The sequence below is a fragment of the Sander lucioperca genome, chromosome 13 (assembly GCF_008315115.2).
Source record: "Sander lucioperca isolate FBNREF2018 chromosome 13, SLUC_FBN_1.2, whole genome shotgun sequence".
NCBI classification, from domain to species: domain Eukaryota; kingdom Metazoa; phylum Chordata; class Actinopteri; order Perciformes; family Percidae; genus Sander; species Sander lucioperca.
The window spans coordinates 28,615,407-28,628,014 of NC_050185.1; the positions used below are offsets into that span (position 1 = coordinate 28,615,407).

The 12,608-nt window shown below is 42.4% G+C and overlaps 1 protein-coding gene across 3 annotated transcripts in view; it reads left to right on the forward strand.

Annotated features, from left to right (window-relative positions):
- sgcd (sarcoglycan, delta (dystrophin-associated glycoprotein)) overlaps positions 1 to 12,608 on the forward strand; it is a 375,763-nt gene that overhangs the window by 151,455 nt on the left and 211,700 nt on the right. For 2 of the 3 annotated variants that reach the window (XM_036008800.1, XM_036008801.1), the window contains exon 2: positions 5,117 to 5,178. The exons of the other annotated variant lie outside the window; for it this stretch is intronic. The gene's annotated coding sequence lies outside the window, so the exon portion shown is untranslated. The remainder of the gene's footprint in view (positions 1 to 5,116; positions 5,179 to 12,608) is intronic. 3 annotated transcript variants of the gene reach the window in all.

The window sequence follows — 12,608 nt, forward strand, 5'->3', positions numbered from 1 at the left end:
GTCAGTAACGCAGCATTTCATTGTTATTTTAACAGCGCATTAGTAAAATGAGCCTGCTCGTGCACAGCGCGCACACACTGTGCTTGTTACACACACAGAGACGCGCAGCAGCACACACACAAAATATTACAATGTGAAATAGTATTATATGATCTGCTCGCACGCTTTCACTTCATGCACTAGCAGATCAGTTTCTTCTCTCCTTCCTGTTTAGCAAATCCTTCATCATAATAGCAATGAGCCAAGGTCCAAATGCGCCTGGCTTTTAAAGGGAATGGGAGATGATCTCTGATTTGTTTATTGCATGTTACGTCCAAAACACACCTAAGGTCAGCCTTTTTTAACCATGCGCCTGGCGCACGGAGCCTTTTTTCCGCCGTTGTTACGCCCCAGTCTAGGGGTGCCTAGGACGCAACACAAAAAGGCCCCATCTTCCCCGTCTCCCAAGCAGCCACAAACAATTAGGAGGTTAGGTATCAACAAACTTATTTATTTTACAGAGAACGAAACAATATATACATAACATATGTTCGTTTAAGGCTTCAGGGTGGCCTACCACCAAAATAACAGACAACACAATTCTGACTGGGAGATAAGACTAACCTAACAAACAAAAGGGCAAAACAAATTACAAAAGGCTTACCTCCCTAACTAACAAAAACAGGAGAAAACAAGATTGGAGGTCCACCCTTACTAAACAAACCAAAAACAATATCTAATCTAAAGCAACGTTACACAAAGCAAAAGCGTGGCCGGTTGGGAGATGAGGAGGACGAGGAATGCCTGCTGCTCACCGATGGCCGCCATCTTGGCTCCTTATATCTGGGTGGCTTCCCCAGCTGCAGCCAATCACAGGGTCGGGCCTGAACTTCTCCACCAATCCTCCTTCGGCTATGGCACACCCCAATTTGCATATAAAATTGGAAACAACAGAAGAAACAACACAGAGCACGCAGCAGACTAAAGAACAATATGACCACAGTCATAACAGCCGTTAAACTAGCAAAAGTGGATTCGTACACGCCCTAAATGCACCTGCGCCAGGCGCTTCACGCCGTGGGCTTAGATTGTTAAAATAGGGCCCCATAGACCCCTTTTCACACACAACAACTCATCCTTACGGGGTTAAATTGTCTAGGTGAGCTAGGTATCCCGCTTGCTGACTTTCCGAGATCATTGTAATTAATGGATGTACTTTTGTTTTTTTGTCTGTGAAACACCCGGCGTGTCAAAAAGAGATGCTGGGTCAGGGGCCTTCGGCGTTTGTTACTAACGCAAATAGCCTCCTCTAGCGTCTCCGTCTAAATCAGTCAAACAGTCTTCAACTTATTTGTGCTTGGTCGGGACTCTTGGCTTTTCCCCACAAATTTAATATTAATATGACATTGTTAGGATGGAGATATTTTATTTTCAGATATTAAATGACCTCAAAGGGATTATGGTTTTTCCCCTATACTGACATAGCAGCATTAGATTACTCGTAAAAACCCATAAAACGCTCAAATAAACACATACGTGACTAATTATTCAGAACATTACTTGCTCATTTCTGTGCCTCCTCTTCCTACTGTAACTGGTTTATTTCAAATACTTCCCATTGAACCGTGGAAATAAAGTCAGTAGGGGACAGCCCCCGCTGGCTGACAGCAGCCTATAAAACATGAGGCGTCAGCGGCTGCCCGCACAGCAGCCGCTGCTCAGCGTTTAGAGTGATAGCACAAACACATGCAGCACTAACATGATAATAGGGAGTCAGAGGGAGCAGCTGCCTCTGTGAAACTATTCGGACAGAGGATACAGTTTTTAATTTCAGCCCTCAGCAGATCAGCGCCACCCTTCATTAACCTGCCTTGACCCACTCATTAATTCACATTCGTGCCCTAATTGGGCGGCGGTGTGTGTAACGGGCGCTGTATTCTTGTGCTCTCCATGTAGAATTGAAAAGAAATGATTAACAAAAGTGACATCGGTGAGAGCGTCCTGCATTCCTAACTCCATCTCTGTCGGCAGGACGGCCGTGAGCCACATGTAAATGAATACTTTTTTGGGGGTGGAGTTGAAATGGCTCACATGCCTATTTCACAGATAAGAGACTTTTTTTTTCAGTCAATGGTGATTTACAGTTTTCCCAGGCTCTTAAAATAAAGCCACACTTCAGAACGCCGCTTACTGTGCTCCGTGGCTGCAACACATCAAGCGCCTGGAAGTACGGCGGCCGCCACGGAAACAAACACTTGTGTGGGTCAAATTTGGAACCGATGATCAGATTTGCAGCGATTCCAAATGATTCCAATAAAGAAACGATTTGCATTGGAATCGTACGTTTTCAAACGATTCCAATTTCGGAATCCTACCTATTAGTGTATACGTTGTTTGTTGAGGAAATCATTGCATATTATACTTTTACACACACACACACACACACACACACACACACACACACACATACATATATTAAATATCCTCACTTATGCAAATACACACAGACAGTTGCACACATTCTCCAGTTTTCACACTCTATAACATTTAAGTGTTTGCATGAGTTGCCTTTAAGTAAAAGCTGCTGATTCTTCCACATTTTTAAACCTCCATATGCTGCATGGCTCCGCTCCACTGAGCCACTAATTCCTCTCACTGTATTTTTATTCCCCAAACTAAAAGGGTATCATTAAAGTCCCAGTCCAGGTGTGTCACCTGTGTCAATAACAGCTCCGTACACTGACACTGGATTTGTTGACGGAAAATGTTTCTGACGCCCTAGGCTTCACTACTTCATCTTACAGTGCTATAGTGCTTCTGTCGATACTTTCACATGGACAATTTGTCTCTTACCTGCTGCAAGCTGCACTCTGCGCTGCATTTATTAACAACATAAATACAGCAGAATGTATGGCTCAATCTGCCAGAAGCATAAACAAACCAAGAATCATGAATGTTTCCTATATTTCAACGCAACATAGACATATCTAGTGCAATGATGGCGCAGAGACTCAGAGAGCACAGATGCGGAATACCCGGAAACACTGACCAATCAGAGCAGACTGGTCTTTTTCAGGAGGGGGCCTTAAAGAGACAGGGGCTAAAACGGAGCATTTCAAACTGAGGTTGAATCCAGGTATATTCAGACAGACGGTATGAGAAAAATGTGTTTCTTGAACATTAAAGGTCCAATATGTAATATATTTACTGTAATAAATCCAAAAATGACCCCAATGCGTCATCAGACATTAAGGAAACATGCTAACTTGAAATACTATCTTTTCTGACAACAATGCAAATGCCAGTATTTTCTCCTTTTAAAATTTCCGTTCAGTGATGGAATTTCTGTGTTTTGGCCTGTGTGTTGTTATCAACTGCCCAGTTTGACAGCCAGGCCGGGTTGCCAGATATACCTGTAAACACGTAAACCCAGTGCGCTACAGCTGTAACGTTAGTACAGCCATGAAAACAGCAAACAAACTAACAGGATCAACAGAGACAGATTCTACCCAACCTAAAAAAAACGGTATGTTTCTAACAGTTGCGTGACCAGAGACGTAGCTAACAAACCCGGGTAAATATTGGAGATGTATTTGAAAGATGGAGACAGCTTAGCGCCCAAAAGGACGGTGAGTAGCAAATTTCCTCCCGAACAGGTAGCTAAGCATTAGCTTCAGGCTAATTTATCACGGCTACAAGGGACGGGCATTTTATGTCATTTCAACATTCGTGTGCTCACTTTGAATTATATAGCTAGAGTATCCGAGCTGGTTACTCGCAAAAACAATTGAGACACAGCCAATAAAGTGATCCCAACTGGTCCTGGCTAACGCCGTCATGCTAACCCTGCTAACTGCTAACGTTACCGGAGGACCAGGCAAGCGAGCCGCGGCTGTTTACATCGTGTAGCCTGTTCAGTGGCTGTAGCCGACAACGGTGAGTTATTTGAAGCCAAGAGAGGGGGGCTGTAAATCGGAAAGAGAGGACCTTGAGTTTGCAGTGTGTTTAGCGATTGTTGCCGTAATTCTAAGCCAATAAAGTGTGTTCAGTCGGGTGGAGAGGACTGCAAGGTAGTGGTGTTTTTAGCGGTTCCTACTGTAATTCTAAGCCGAGGAAGTGTGTCTGCCCGTCGGGTGGAGAGGGTGGCGAGGTTGTTGTGTTTTTAGCGGTTGCTACTGTAATTCTAAGCTGAAAAAGTGTGTCTGTCAGTTGGGTACAGAGCTTCGTGTGAGCACGGGCTTTTATGACAATATAGCCAGCATCTAACGTTAGCTACTCCGCTGTGCTGTGAATTATGTCTGGCAATGTGAGACAAGCGTCTAGCAACGTTGTTGTGGATGCTGCGGTCTCAGCCTGACAACCAATGTGAACTTGGAGTCTAGGGAGGAGGGGGCGGGGGAGACGACTCTCTCCAGTATTTTGAATTTGTACTGCAGTAACTATTTTAAACAGTAGCTGTCAGTATTACACGACCCTCCCAGCTCCACCTGCCCGCCCACTCCCAGTACCTGCAGACAAAGGAGCAGAACATGACAGGCAGGCAGATTGGGAAGGGTCGTCACAGCACCTTTTAAAGAATGTAACCATGTTCTAGTAGAAACCCAAAAATACAAGTATGAAACTAAAAAATTAGCATTATATGGGACCTTTAATATAACAGTGACGGTAGTAAAGTTAAGAAAACACTGTATAGCAGCATCAACGCAACAGTGAAGGGACATCAGGTGATGAATGGGGTTTTTAACTTTTTTAATATGCACTCGCTGGCTGCAACGTTGCTTAAACGACCAAACCGCAGCAATTTAACATGAAAACACAACCAAAGTCCACACAGCACAACTTTACCTGAAACGAGGGCTCCGAGAGTTGAAACGACCTCCAGAGCTCCGCGGAGCTTCATTTCAAAAGGAATTTTTAAGGAATTCTGCTGATCCGGTCCCTCGCTTCTTTCCCGGTTCGGCCTTTTCTCTCTGTAATGAAATCGATGACTGCAGGAGATCTGTGCACTGATCCCACATCAGCACACTCTAGTTGGAGGAACTTGGGAAATAATAATATGGGCCTGGGAGGAGATGATCAGCTTAGAGGCGGCCCATCCTTCACATGCTGACCGTATCTTTCTACCTCCTCATCTCAGGTGATTAGAGAAATCCCCCGGACCCTGTCAGAAACCCCGCATCAGCACACTCATACACTGAGGTGAGTCTGTGTTTGTGTCTGTGTTTCAGTCTGCAATCTGTGCCTGCATGAACAGCAGTTTGATGTGTGTGTGTGTGTGTGTGTGTGTGTGTGTGTGTTTCTATACTGCATGTCTACTCGAGTGTAACTGCCCTATAATGGTGAAGTATTGTTCATTACAAGTAGACGTCCTGCATTAAACTTTAATGCTTTAGTGAGTAACTTTTTGATGTCAATGAACGTCCATTAAATTCAAGCCATTGTCAAATGAGTTGCTACAAAGGTAATTAAGAGTATCAGCTCCACACAACTCTCTCTGGATTTCTCAGTATGACTATGTTCAAAAGATTGTGGCGGCCGGCGACATTTGTGCGCAGAAACTCGAGTGAAGATAATTTCCTCTTCTGAAGAGTCCATGTTTTTTTAATCCTCCGTGTCCTCCTTGGCTACTAGCAACTGCGTGGCGGAGGGCTGAGGGGGGTGCGCAATCACAGAAGGCTTGTATCACGTGGACGCGCCGACAGAAAACTACGCAGTATAAGTATGCCCAAATTCATCTTAACCCCAAGCCAAAGAAACCAAATCCCAAAGGTGTCCAGTAGTATGTGTACATAAACCAAACAAAGACCGGCATAGACAAAATCAGTGCATAGAGCATGCATAAATGAAGGTAGAATCAAATTTAGTTATTCAACAAGCAAGTTGTTGTATTTTAATATATGTTTAGAGTATCTTTATGGTGATGTTCAGCACAGTTATCACATGTTTTTCTCATATGGTGCAGCCCTACTAGAATACAGTACTTGAGTAAATGCACTGAGATACTTCCCACTTCTGGTGATGCAGTGTTTTTGAAAAAGTGAAGCGGAGCAGAAAAGCACAGGTGCCTCTACTCAGCATCTGCTTCGGAGTGTGATGGGAGCCGCTCGCCTCTTTCTGCTGGCTCCCTTTGACTGGTGCGAGTGGATACAAAGGCAGAGTGCAGTCAGCCTCAGTCTGCCACATACTGTCACGTTGCCAGAGGAGCGGTTAGACAGATTTCACAGGTGTTTCCTAAGGCATGAAAACAGAAAATGGCTTTATAAAATCAAATAAAAGCACAGCAAGAGGCGTTGCCAGGAACAATAACAAATGCTGTCCTGTAACGACACTTGCAATGTGTTGACGTGTTTGGCTTACTTTGCTGCTAGTTGGACTGTAACATAAAAGAAGAATGACTTTTAACAGGAAAGAGGTTTGGCAGCAAGCATGTCAGCTGCAGTGTGCACGTGATGTGGGCCCATTTGCAGACACGTCCCCAACAAAATTAGTCAACTCAGTAGGGCTGGGACGGTATGCTTTTGTCCCGATGCGATTCTTTCACGATACATGGGTGCCGATTCTATTTGTATTGTGATTTTCATTTGTCGCGATTCTAGAAGTATTGCGATGTTCTTTTCGTTCGCTAACAAAAACAAAAGTTGAGTAATACACTTCTAGAGACAATATATCATCAGACATTTCTAAAAGCTAATTCTTTTCTAAGAAGAATGCACATCCCATCACATGTCAGTCTGTCAGTCTGACATTTATTTCATTTGTAAAGAAGAACATAACATGGATTTTCTGCATATTCTGTTTTTGGTCCTGCCTGTTCTCATTCCCGACTAAAATACTGAGGCTTGGTCAGTGGCTCGCTGCGTCAGATACTAACACAAAAGTCCCCCTTCTGCGTCTGTGTGGAACGCACCGGGCAGAGCAGCAGCTCGACCGCAGCGCCGTAAGATGACTTAGTGTTAAGAGCGACAACGGTAGCGAGTAGTACGAAAGACTGAAAACCCGCTAAGGAGGCAGGTAGGTGGGGTGGATGGGTCAAACAACATAGGACTTTCACCCAGGAGACCGCGGTTCCTGTCCCGTTCTTGTGCCGCATGTCACTTAAACGTACGTCTTTTTATGTGATTTATAGTTTGGGGTGAATGTTGAATGAGCTGCACGCGTACACAAAGACATTTTCTTTATAAGTTTACTTTTTCCAAAACTTGGAAACATGATTCTCCCCAGGAATAGAAATATTGTAAACATACTCTTGATTTCATATTCACCTTGCATGACTGTGCACATTCACTGGATCATCCATGTTTTTTTTTGCTTTATTCTTCCAGGAAGATGACTGAGCACTCTTTTGGGTGTTCCCAGCAAGAACCTGCTTCATATTTCATCAGTTTTCACCAAAAGCAAGCAAGTCTTTCTTAGAAAGTCAAACAAATAAAAAATCACATTAAAGGCAGGGTTGGTAACTATTTCCAACATACACTTTTTTATATATTGTTCTAAATAGTCCTTTACACCTCGACAGCAATAAATAACTCACGGGCTCTGAAAATAGAAGCGATAAAGATCTGTCATCTGTAGCTGCTGTAACCCTGAAACAACGCCCACCAATCAATGCCTCGCGGTCCGCTCGGAAAGAACCATTAAAATGCCTTCGTGCCCCGCTGGGTGTACTCTACCCATCTCGTGTACGAGCCTGAGCAATCAACGCTCAATTGTTCTAGTTTCTTCTCTCCTCTGTGACAGTAAACTGAATATCTTTGAGTTGTGGACAAAGCAAGACATTTGAGGACGTCTTTCTGGGCTTTGGGAAACACTGATCCACATTTTTCAACATTTTCTGATTTTAGAGACCAAACCACTAATCCATTAATCGAAGAAAAAAAATCGACCGATTAATTGACAATGAAAATAATCGTTAGTGGCAGCCCTGTCCAAGACAATTTATGCCTTCGTACTTTTTTATTTATTTATTTATTTAAAAGGGACAATGCACATCAATTGATATTTTTTGTTTACACTCAAAATGTAAATGTGCCAGAGTTAGCAAAAAAGCTAGTTTTCATCCGTAGTCCCTTGGCAGGTCAACGCATCATCATATTACATTGAGGAAAAAAGGAATCCAAGAAAGATAGAAAGCAAATTTAGAAAGAAGAGAAAAGAGAGAGGGAGAAAAAAAAAAATAAGTACAAGTACAATACAAAGAAGGGCAGTACCGAGGATGAGGTAAACCAGCTATTGATGATTGCAGTTTTTAGTGTGATTTTAAATGATAGATAGCTGGTGCTTTCTCTGAGTTCAATAGGAAGGCAGTTCCAATAATTTGAGGCCCGTACTGAGAAGTCTGTTTGGCCAGACTTACTACGTCTATACTGTACAACACAGTTTCCCCTGGTGGCTGCCCTAGTCACCCTGCCACTGCTGTTCCTCTGTTGTATAAATGTGGTGGAGGTGCAAGAAAATGAGGCATCTAGGTAATGTAAAAAAACTCAAAATGAAATAAGTTGTATTCAGTAGTGATATGGCAGCAGTGATAGCTGATAGGTTTTTGATCTAGTGTTTTTAAAGTCTGCTTATAAAGGGTTTCTATTGGTTTAAGAGTTGTCATGCTTGCTTGGGACCAGCTTGTGAAACAGTATGATATGTGGGAAAAGATCATGGCATGCATAAAAAGTTTGGCTGCCTCTGTGGTTAGATATGGCCTTATGTGTCTAAAGTTAGCCAGATTATATCTGATGGTACCATGGCATCATTACACTTGCTGTGAGAACGGTTTGACAGAACATATTGTATGTTACACGCCGTGAATTAAAGGAGGAGGAGTTCCTCACTGGTCCAAAAGTTTGGACCTGATCCAAAACCTACCTGAATACATATTTTTGAAATAGAGCTGGAAGGCACCCAAGGACAGTCGGACCTGGTCGGAAAGAGACCTAGACCCAATCCTCTGAATCCTCTGGGTTCATCCAAGACTTAGGTGTGCATATTTGGCGGAGGGGTTTAAGGGTCTTCCCTCAAGAAAATGTGATGTCTTTCAATAAAAGAAAAATACGCAATTCAACATTATTTTGGCTTAATATTATCACCATACCTGTGTCTAAAACTAAAATAAATAACACTCAAGAAGCTTAAAGACAAAGCTGGCTAAAGAAGTTCACCTACAATCATTAGACCTGAGAAAAGTCTTTTTAGTTAGTTTGATGCTTTTTTCACAGTTTTTGGTGCTTTTTTGGCGCGGTTCCCATTCATTCAGCTTAGTTGTTGACAAAAACGGCTCGGGTGCTGCACCTAAGACTTATAATGGTGGGGAAAACCCAGCAAAGATAGACCTGATACAAATTGATACAGGTTGTCAAAAGTTGTAAGTAATAGTTTGGAGAGCAGCTAGTACAGAGCTATTATAGCTTAGCTTCATGAAATCCCAATTTAGTTTCTGACAGTATAATGGCCGAGAAAGACTGAACAGTGATTTCACTGCACGATAGATTGTGGAGGGGAAAAAGAACGAGAGATGAAAAGATGCGAGTCGGGAGGGGAGGGGGGAGTGCTGACAAGCGAAGAGATGCAGACGACCGAGGAGGAGAGATAAGTAAAGAAGTAGGCTGAGGGAGGGAGAGGGGGAGGATGGATGGATGAATGAATGGTGGCGGAGGAGAGAGAAACGAAGAGATTAAAATGTGTAGAGGAGGAGAAGCAAAGGTGGCAGGCAGGGGGAGGATAAAGTGGAGAGGGGCATATGACGGTCCGGGCAGGTCTCCAAAAGTCTCCCAGCAGCGATCCAGCTGGGGGCCAGAGAACTAGGGCTGGGGATCGTTTAGGGTTTTTCTGATACCGGAGCTAAAAGGATACTTTTAAAACGGTGCCGGTGCCTATACCGACAACGGCAGCTTCAGACTGTTGTACGTCCCGGTGTTAGAATCCTCTACAGTGAAATACAGTAGGGCTGCACGATGTGAGGAAAATATCTAATTGCGATTATGATCCACGATATTGGAGGGAATTTCATTTTTGTATCATTATTCTTATTTTCCTAGAAAAATATTAAAATTAAAACAAATTTAAATGATTATAATGTAAGTTCTTTTTTTGTCAAGGATCTGTACAAAACAAAGATTGTTTTCTTTAGTCTGTAGGATACAATTTGTAGGCTGGAGCACCACAATACTTAATTCAGAAGTGTTTGACACATGTTATGTTTTATATATATATATATATATATATATATATATATCTGTGTTGCTATTCGGACCGGTTGTTTTGGCACAGGTGCCGTTTTAGCACCGGGTCTCAGTACCCGACCCTACTGAGAACAAGAGGGAGAACAGGAGAAAGTGCAAAATTAAATATGGAAAGAAAAAGAGAGTGCAGTGCAAAAAAGAGCGATGCTCAGCCGGGACACAGTTGGGGGGGGCTGCAGAGGATAAAGGTGACAAAGGGGAACGAGAAACAAATACATGAACTCCAAATTGTCTCCGCTGCCACTCCTGTGACAAACACAGAAAATACTAAGTCATTTAAATCGAGCAACAAAGTGGTGCATTCTGGGAGTTCAGCTGGGAAATAAGCTCAATTTGCGGGGATCGCATCAAATTAGAAGTACCCCTGATCCCTCAGTGTTTCATGTAAAACATTTAAACGTAATAGTAATATCCTGTAAAAATTGCATGAACCCCCAGTGTCTGGTTACTGCTGTATAAAGCCCAGATTCTACATTTTTTTTTTTTTTTTTAGTATGACTTGAACTTCGCACTGAAGTTTGCACTTTGAAGTCTGCACTCCTCCAGAGGAAAATGATGCCCAAAAGAAACTGATTTCACCCAGAGTAAGTATTATCAGGGGACTCTTATCTTAACCAAAATATGTCAAGACATCGGTGCTTAAGTTTAGACTTCACAGCTGGCATATTCTCAGGGGACCGCAGTCAACAATTATCTCCCCAGGTAATAATCGTTCTTGTGGGACTTGATGCACACATCGGGGGCCGTTCCAGTCTGGGCCTCTGATTACTGATACAGATTTAAAGAGTGTTATCTAAGTTGGATTCTAGGAACACTTTAACCAAGAGCTCTATCACGTCTGTTCAGTGAATGTCATGTCGCTGTCCCTGGTGCTGAAAAAGGTTGACAGATTGATTATGAAGCGACTTGGCAAATTTAACTGGCTGCAAGCCTTTGGCATATCTAAAATACATTGACTGTCCCTGAGCAAGGCACTTAACCCCTAGTTGCTCCAGGCATCTTCTTCTGATATATATAGCAATTGTTAGTCGCTTTGGATAAAAACATCCTTGTAATGTAATAATGTAATGATCCATATTAGTAAGTATAAAATCACCTTGTGTACACAAAGGTGCACTTAACTAAATTAGGACTAAGCCTCTAATTAAGCACTAATAGTCTTAATATCTGCCTGCAGCATCAACAAGTTATGCAGGCGTCATATCAAATTACTATTCTGGTATCAGGTGTCTGTCCTAAATGGAAATTCCCCGTCAATGAAGAGCAATACTTACAATATAGTCTACAGACATGACAACCCATTTATACTATATACGTTATGTATTTAGAAGATTTGACACTCCACAAAGAAAAAAACACCTCCCTCTTCCCTCCCACACCAGTCCCTAACCTATTAAATCAAATAATTACTAATTCCTTACACTGCACTGTAGCTTTTATTCTTGTATTTGCATATTATTCTATTTTTAAATCTTTTTTTTTTTTTAAGAATGTTATTTGGGCATTTTAGGCCTTTTTTTATATAGGACAGCTGAAGACTATGGGTCATTTAAACTTTGTTCACGCCACCTCCATTGTAGAGATGTGGGAGGTGCAAATGTTTCACCAAAAACACTTCCCGAGACTATCTTGCAGAGCCACCGTCGCTGCGTCCGGAGCTTAGCGCCGCCTAAGACAATTGTAATTGGTTTAAAGAAATGCAAACAACCCAGAGTTTTTTTTTCTCCTATACCAGAATGTCTCTGTGGTGTAGCCAGACCTTACTCCACAGCGCTGTGGAGATAGAGCTGGCAATGCGAGACTAGGGAAAGGCAGACTACACCAGTATCAGTGAAAACTACTATATAAAGAGGTATTGATAGGATGCAAATACTTTTAATTTTTATTGCTGAAAATGCTGACTATAAATACTTGACTGGTGCTAAAACGGTACTTTGAAAACGGTGCCGTTGCCTAAACGGTGCCTGAAGTGATACTTTTTTAGATTCGGTACCCAACCCCAATAAAAGGTGGGTTGAATGTCAGAAAAATCTCAAGGATTTTTACTTGAAATTGAAACTAGTTAGCTGTTATCTACTCCTGCAGATGATGCAAGGGAGCACAAAAGCTCGTTAATCTGCGACCTTTTTCAAGGTGTCTTTGTTTACCGGGCTGCTTAGAAACATGCTGTAAATGTAAAATGTAAATTGAAAGAATAAGATTGCCTCAAGTTCATCTTAGACTCAAGGGTATTTGTCCTCCCATCTTCTCTTTTACATCCCTCTCTACTGTATTTGTAAAGCAAAGCTGTTGTTCAAAATAACCAACAAACCCAATCTGCTCGTCTCTGGGCTGACTACAGGAGCAACAAAGGAGTGAAATAAAAGCCCGTTGGCATTTAAACCGTTCCCTGTCACTTCC